This window comes from Sardina pilchardus, chromosome 22, assembly GCF_963854185.1.
Source record: "Sardina pilchardus chromosome 22, fSarPil1.1, whole genome shotgun sequence".
Lineage (NCBI taxonomy): Eukaryota > Metazoa > Chordata > Actinopteri > Clupeiformes > Clupeidae > Sardina > Sardina pilchardus.
In genome coordinates, this window is record NC_085015.1 from 12140993 (window position 1) to 12148492 (window position 7500).

Below are 7500 nucleotides of genomic sequence, written 5' to 3' on the forward strand. Positions count from 1 at the left end.
GAATTAGTGAACACACACAGCACACACACAGTGAGGTGAATCACACTAACCTCTAACCCTCTAACCCAGAGCAGTGAGCTGCCTGCCCAACCAGCGGCGCTCGGGGAGCAGTGAGGGGTTAGGTGCCTTGCTCAAGGACACTTCAGCCGTGGTGGACTGGTCGGAGATCGAACCGGCAACCCTCCGGTTACAAGCCCGAAGCCCTAACCAGTACACCACGGCTGCCCCAATTACGAAATTACGGGTTGAACCGATTACCATCACCATGTGTAGTATGCACTCTGACTACTATACCAAAGAGCATGTCGTTGCAAGGACCCTTTGCACTCTGACTACTATACCAAAGAGCATGTCAAGCTGCAAGGACCCTTTAGAAACAGGGGCTGAGTTCAGCTGACGGCTCGCTCCCTTTGCTATAACAACCCCTCTCTACTAACACTACTCTGTTGCTGTCGGATGTGAGGAGGGACAAACTTTGTTTTTCTTTGTTTTTGCTATGCAAGAGGAGATAAAAAGAGAGATTGAGAGATGAAAACTTTTTTAATGTCCTGGGAATAAGCCAAAAACAAGCTTGGAGCTACCTTATGAAAAGACGATTCCAAGCAAAAGCAGACACATTCACAGTGTGTACGTTTTAGAGATTCTAGTCCAACACAACTGCTAGTAGCAATCCAGGCGGAAGAATAAGCTGGGATCTTTCTTTAATAATGGAGCGATTGAGGCTTTATTGTTTTTCTCAGAGCAGACAGGAGCTAATAGAAGTGCACTCAGGATGTCGTATGTCACTGGTTATCGACATCGAAGCGACGTGTACACTTATCTATCTTTCCTAGACGGAGGCTTCTAGAATGTCTTTAGGCAGTAACATCGAAAGGATCCTGGGCTTGTTTATCATTGCCAGTCGAAGGCCTGCCGAACAGGACAGGCCAGGCGGTCTTCGGAGTATCGCATGGCCTACCGGAGTTGTTTATTCAGTCTATCATGCGGTCGACCCATTAGTCAATGGCGGCCCATTAGTCAGTCAACAAGTCGATCAGTCAGTCAGCAGAAAAAAAGCAGTGGTTACTTTTTCAAGTGACTACCCAAGTGAACCTTTTAGCCTTTCAATCGCTCAGTGCATGCGGTCATTCGTTTATCCATCCCATCCATGCACCCATCCATCCATCCATCCATCCATCCATCTATCTATCTATCTAAGTATCCTTCTTTCCATCCATCTCATCATTAATTCATCTTCTCATCTATCCATCCATCTCTCCTTTTCAAGTCATCCCTTTATTTTCAATCAGTTTCCTCCCTCACTGCTGTGGGCTCTGATGCTCGGGCCCTGCTGGGTGTTTGCGGTGTGGCTGAGGAGCGGAGAGCGTCCGATCTAAATGGAGAAGAATGAGACACCGCGGGGCCCCCCTGCCGCCGAGTAATTACATCTCCATGATTGAGATGAATGAACGGTGCTGCAGTGGGCACACGCACTCGTGTGTGTGTGTCTGTGTGTCTGTGTGTGTATGCACACCGGTGTGTTTGTGTGTGTTTGTTTGTGTGTATGTAGTACGTTGTTTTGTGTGTGTGTGTGTGTGTGTGTGTGTGTGTGTGTGTGTGTGTGTGTGTGTGTATGCACACCGGTGTTTGTGTGTGTGTATGCACACCGGTGTGTTTGTTTGTGTGTGTTTGTTTGTGTGTATGTAGTACGTCGTTTTGTGTGTGTGTGTGTTTGTGTGTATGCACACCGGTGTTTGTGTGTGTGTGTGTGTGTGTGTGTGTGTGTGTGTGTGTGTGTGTGTGTGTGCTTTATGCGCGCGGATATGGGTGTCAGTGTGGATCTTTGTTTCAGGATTTGTGCTAGGATGTTTTTCTTACCAGCAAGGTATCTGGAAAGAATTAATTTCACTGGAGGATTTTTGGCAGTGCAAGTTAGAAACATCTACATCTAGGTTGACAGGTTTGTCTGTTGTGGGCGTTTATATAGGATATATATAGCATATAGGATGGACACCTAACTCCACTGTGAAAAGATAATGTCCAATGTTTCTATTTTGTATTCTATCTATTTTGTAATAGTCCACAAGTGTAGCTTTTATAATACTTGATTCCACTATTACATACAATCAAAAATGTAATGCTATCATATGGATAAAAATCTATATCTTAATATTCTAAACTGAGGAAACTTTCAATTTAGCTTTTCAAGCATGCACACTTTTCAAGCACGCTAAAACATCTACAGAAATGCATTATTTATCATTGCTAGTTGAGTCGTCGTGAATTTGTGAAACCATATTTCTTACATAAGCTACAGTACGATACAAATTGTAGCCTCTAACTCTAAAATTCTAATCTAATGCACACTAGGAGATGAGATAAATCATAACAAATAATGTTATTTTGTCAACATCAGCAAGAAAATGGTTTGGGCAGAACAGAGCCGAGGTATCTCAGTGAAGTGAATAAGCCTTCCGTTCCTACCCTTCCTAGGGTTGCTGGCTGTCACATCATCATGAGCTATCAAACAAGCCTGGAGAGCTGTTGGTGTTTTTTCCGGGAGATTAGGACAGTGGGCAGCAGGGAGGGCCCTGAACAATCAATCACCCATCTCCCGTCCACATAGGGGCTCTGTTAAATATTGCGCGAGAGAGAGAGAGAGAGGGGGAGAGAGGGGGAGAGAGAGAGAGAGAGAGAGAGAGAGAGAGAGAGAGAGAGAGAGAGAGAGAGAGAGAGAGAGAGAGAGAGAGAGAGAGAGAGAGAGAGAGAGAGAGAGAGGGGGAGAGAGAGAGAGGGAGAGAGAAAGAAAGAGAGAGAGAGAGAGAGTGTGTGTGTGTGTGTGTGTGTGTGTGTGTGTGTGTGTGTGTGTGTGTGTGTGTGTGTGTGTGTGTGTGTGTGTGTGTGTGTGTGAGCGTGTGTGTGTGCATTGAGAGAAACGTGCGACTATTGGTAGCATCATTCTGGCCGTTCAGAGAGAGTTCTTGTTTTGAGGGGGGCCTGTGGTGGAGAGCTAATAAGGAGGAGTCAGCGTATGTGGAGGAGGAGTCAGTGTAGGTGGAGGAGGAGTCAGTGTACGGGAAGGAGGAGTCGGCGTATGTGGAGGAGGAGTCGACGTGTCTGGAGGAGGGGTCCGTGTTTGTGGAGGAGGAGTCGTGTAAATGAAGGAGGAGTCAGCGTAGGTGGATGAGGAGTCTTCATATGTGGAGGAGGAGTCTGCGTGGGTGGAGGAGGAGTCAGCATAGGTGGAGGAGGAGTCAGTAGGTGTCTAACTCATACAGGACATGGCAAGGACACGCGGCGCATGGCTGGAATTCACATTTCGGTTAAAAAAAACGGTCAGGGAGAAATTGGAAGAGGAGAGATGCACACATGCAAGTGCACATACACACACACACACACGCACAGAGACACAAACATATACTGTAGACACACAAACACACAGATGCACGCATGTGCACACACACACACACACACACACACACACACCCTCTGTCCACATGATGGAGAGGAAGAAAATAGTCTGTGTCTGTGTCTTCCTCTTCTATGATCTTATGCACACGTGTGTGTGTGTGTGTGTGTGTGTGTGTGTGTGCAGGCATGTGTGGTACGTTTGTGTGTATGCATGTGTGAGTGTGTGCATGCTTGTGTGTTAACAGTTAACAAAGACATTAGGCCACTATCTTGAGTCAGATGGCAGTGAGAAGGGGGGGCCGCCATTATCAAAGGGACGACGCGGCAAGGCTCACTTCACCTGAGTGACCCAGGCCCAGTCATTAATGAAGAGTTAGCACAAGAGCGCGCCGACCTTCATGGGAAATGAATAGTGATTCGGGACGCTCTCTCTCTCGCTCTCTCGTGCGCCGCGCCACGCTCTCCTTTTCACTCTCTGCCAAGCCCTGATAAGTGAGTATCTCCGCTGATTTCATTAGAAGCTACCTTAATTGGGAGAATTGGCAGGTGGCAAGCTGCCCCTTTACACACACACACACACACACACACTCTCTGTCACACACACACACACTCTCACACATACTCAAGAGACACACACTTGTCCTCACTCTCATGAAAGTCATATTTGTGAAAAAAAAAGTCTCAGAGACACAGTGATCTCATTCCCTTACTCGTGACTCTCTCTCTCTCTCTCTCTCTCTCCTCCCACTCATTCACCTCTTCTCTCTTCCCCCCTATTGCTCTTTTCGTTCCCCATAATCTATTGTCTGGAGAGTAATGTCTCTGTCCCCTCTAAACTCAGGGCTTTGCATGTTCTGAATACAACAACTGAGAGTGATGAGAAGAAATAAAAAAGTTTGTGTGTGTGTGTCTGTCTGTCTGTCTGTCTGTCTGTCTGTCTGTCTGTCTGTCTGTCTGTCTGTCTGTCTGTCTGTCTGTGTGTGTGTGTGTGTGTGTGTGTGTGTGTGTGTGTCTGTGTGTGTCTGTGTGTGTCTGTGTGTGTCTGTGTGTGTCTGTGTCTGTGTGTGTGTGTGTCTGTGCAGTCATGTGTTCGGTCTCCGGTTTAAGGGCTCTTAAAAATCATTGACCTTTTCCTTGGCAGCTGGTCACTGGGCATTATGAGAAGGGGCACCGTGTCCAGAGATGCCCGGCGCGAGCATAAACGCGTTGAGATATGTGTGGTGGCACTGCCCGCACACATGCCCGCAACTGCCCCCCGCGCGCGTGAGCGCTGTTTGTTTGTTTGTGTGTCTAGAAGCTAATCACAGGCCACTGCTTAGAAGAGATTAACGCGAAGGCCGTATCCCGCTCTGACTTTAGTCTACCGCAAACTCTGGAGGAACTCTCGGAGCCATATAAGGTCACTGCCTCCCCCCACCCCAGCCCCACCCCCCTCTAACCCTCCTAACATTGTGGATGTAGTACCAGAGATGGAGATAAACTCCTTCTGCCACCCTGACTAGCGCTTTGGCCAGGCCCTCAGTGTTTCAGCCTCGGTTGCCGCGGCGAAGAAACATTGTTATCGCCTCGACAACAACAACAAACTCAAACCATCTCCTTGAGAACCATTTCGCTCCCTTATCTCGGCTCCATGCTCCCGCCCCTGCAAAGGACGACGGAGGGGAGGGTATACAAATGTTTGCCAAAAGGGTAATTCTCCCCGCAAAAGGCCTCGGCACCTGAGGCTCCACAACAGACTACTTAAGTGTGTACATAACTTTGTCCTGTTTTTTTTTTTTTTTTTTTCTACGGCGCTGTTATTTTAGTCGGTCCGATTCTGCTGCGCTCAGCGGTTTGCTTATCGGCGCCGATTCCCTGAGAGGAGACAGGAAGTGATGTCAGGAGATACGGCTCGGAGACAGCCACAGAGAGAGAGCGTCAGTGTGTGTGTGGAGGGTTGGGATGAGTGCAGCATACGCTTGTCGTACACAACGTTAGTTCACCACACACACATACACATATGCACACGCATACACACATAAACTGTACACACATACTCACACACACACACTCACACACACACACACACACACACACACACATACACATGTACACACACATGCGCACACGTGCACACACACACACACACACACACACACACACACACACACACATACTGTATGCACATATACTTCATACCGAGATGATGCTCTCTCATGTAGCAATATCACGCTCACCACCCCGAAAGCAATTTGATGCAAAGCAAAGCATGTAGGTTGTCAGAATACACAACAGAATGCGGCGAGATGGTTCATTTCCCCCTGCTGTCACACGCCTCATCACTAGAAGGCCTCCGATAGATTATCTAGCGCATATACGCGTTGCCGCGGCGACAAAGGAGATGCGCTGTTCTCCGGGAGGGCGAATCTCTTTTCCTCTCTGGCAGGCGGAGAGAGAAATATGACATTTGATGATAGCGTGTGTGTGGCGTGGCGAGGGGTAGACAGGCGCTAGCAGATAGGAGAGGGCACCGAGGGTGGGGGGGTGGGGGTGGTGGTGAAGACAGGAGCTGGGAGATAGGACGGTGGTGAGGGTGGAGGTGGGGGTAAGGATGGTGCCGTGGGGTGGTGTAGAGACAGGCGCTGGGAGATAGGACGGTGGTGAGGGTGGAGGTGGGGGTAAGGATGGTGCCGTGGGGTGGTGTAGAGACAGACGCTGGGAGATAGGGGGTTTGGGGTGAGGGAGACAGGAGAGAGTGCACAGTGGTGGCGAGGGTGGCATAGAGTAGACAGGCGCTAGGATACAGGATGGTGGTGGGGTGAGGGTGGTGATGTGGCACGGGCACTGTGAGATAGGGGATTGAGAGAGGGCGCATGCAGGTGGTGGTGGTAGGGGTGGTGGTTGGGGTGATGCTGTAGTTTGGAGAAGACAGGTGCTGGGATAGAAGTGGGGATGAGGGAGATAGGAGAGGGTTCACAGTGGTGGAGGTGATGAAGGTGGTGTTGGTGAAGGTGGTGGTGAGGGTGTTGCTGTAGTTTGGAGAAGACAGGCGCTGGGATATAGGATGGTGGTGGGGGATGAGGGAGATAGGAGAGGGTTCACAGTGGTGGAGGTGATAGTGTTGCTGTAGTTTTGGGAAGACAGGCGCTGGGATATAGAATAGTGGTGGGGGTGAGGGAGATAGGAGAGGATTCACAGTGGTGGAGGTGATGAAGGTGGTGATGAGGGTGGTGGCGTAGCGTGGCGAAGATAGGCATAGGTGGGACACGGTGGCGGGCATGAGGGAGATAGGAAAGGGTGCATGGGGGTGGAGATGGTGAAGGTGGTGGTGGTGAGGGTGGGCAAGGAGGAAACAGATATGATATGATATGTGATGTGGGCGTGTGTGTTTTGGGAAGGAGATTAATGCAGATGGATGGGCCTGAGCTTCCCCCCTGTGGAGCGCACGGCAAGGGGTAAACTGGCACACCATGGAGCCTGGCTCCCACCACCAGCACCACCAGCACCACCACGGCATACAGCCCCCCCACCTCCACTTACCTCAGCCGCCCCCTCCACTGCACACTAATAACGGCTTACTCATACCGGAAGGATGATCTGTTCGGATGTTTCCTCTGAGGGAGTCTGGTGTGTGTCTGGCTGTGTACGTGTGTGTGTGTGTGTGTGTGTGTGTGTACGTACGTGTACGTCTGTGTGTGTGTGTGTGTGTGTGTGTGTGTGTGTGTGTGTGTGTGTGTGTGTGTGTGTGTGTGTGTGTGTCTGTCTGTGTGTACGTGGGTGTGTGTATGTGTGTGCGTATATTTGTGTGTGTGTGTGTGTGTGTGTCTGTGTGTGTACACACGCGTACGTGTGTATGTGTGTAATATGGATTTCCCCGCTGTTCAGCATTCAGTGCATTCTTCGCTCGATGCTTCAAACCTGGCCTGCCAGCAGCGCTGCTGTTTTAACACACGAGCGCGGAGACTCTGAATGTAAAGGCCCCTCGCCAGCAGGACACCATCAGGACACCAGCAGGACACCAGCAGGACACCAGCAGAGCAGCAGAGCAGCAGAGCGGGCCTCTTCTTGTGTCCACTCCCACTCACTTCAGCCGCTCCGCACAGGAAGTGACAAATACTCGTCCCTTTGTCA

General features: G+C 49.8%; 1 protein-coding gene across 1 annotated transcript in view; it reads left to right on the forward strand.

Annotated features, from left to right (window-relative positions):
* pcdh15b (protocadherin-related 15b) overlaps window positions 1-7500 on the forward strand; it is a 204121-nt gene that overhangs the window by 92917 nt on the left and 103704 nt on the right.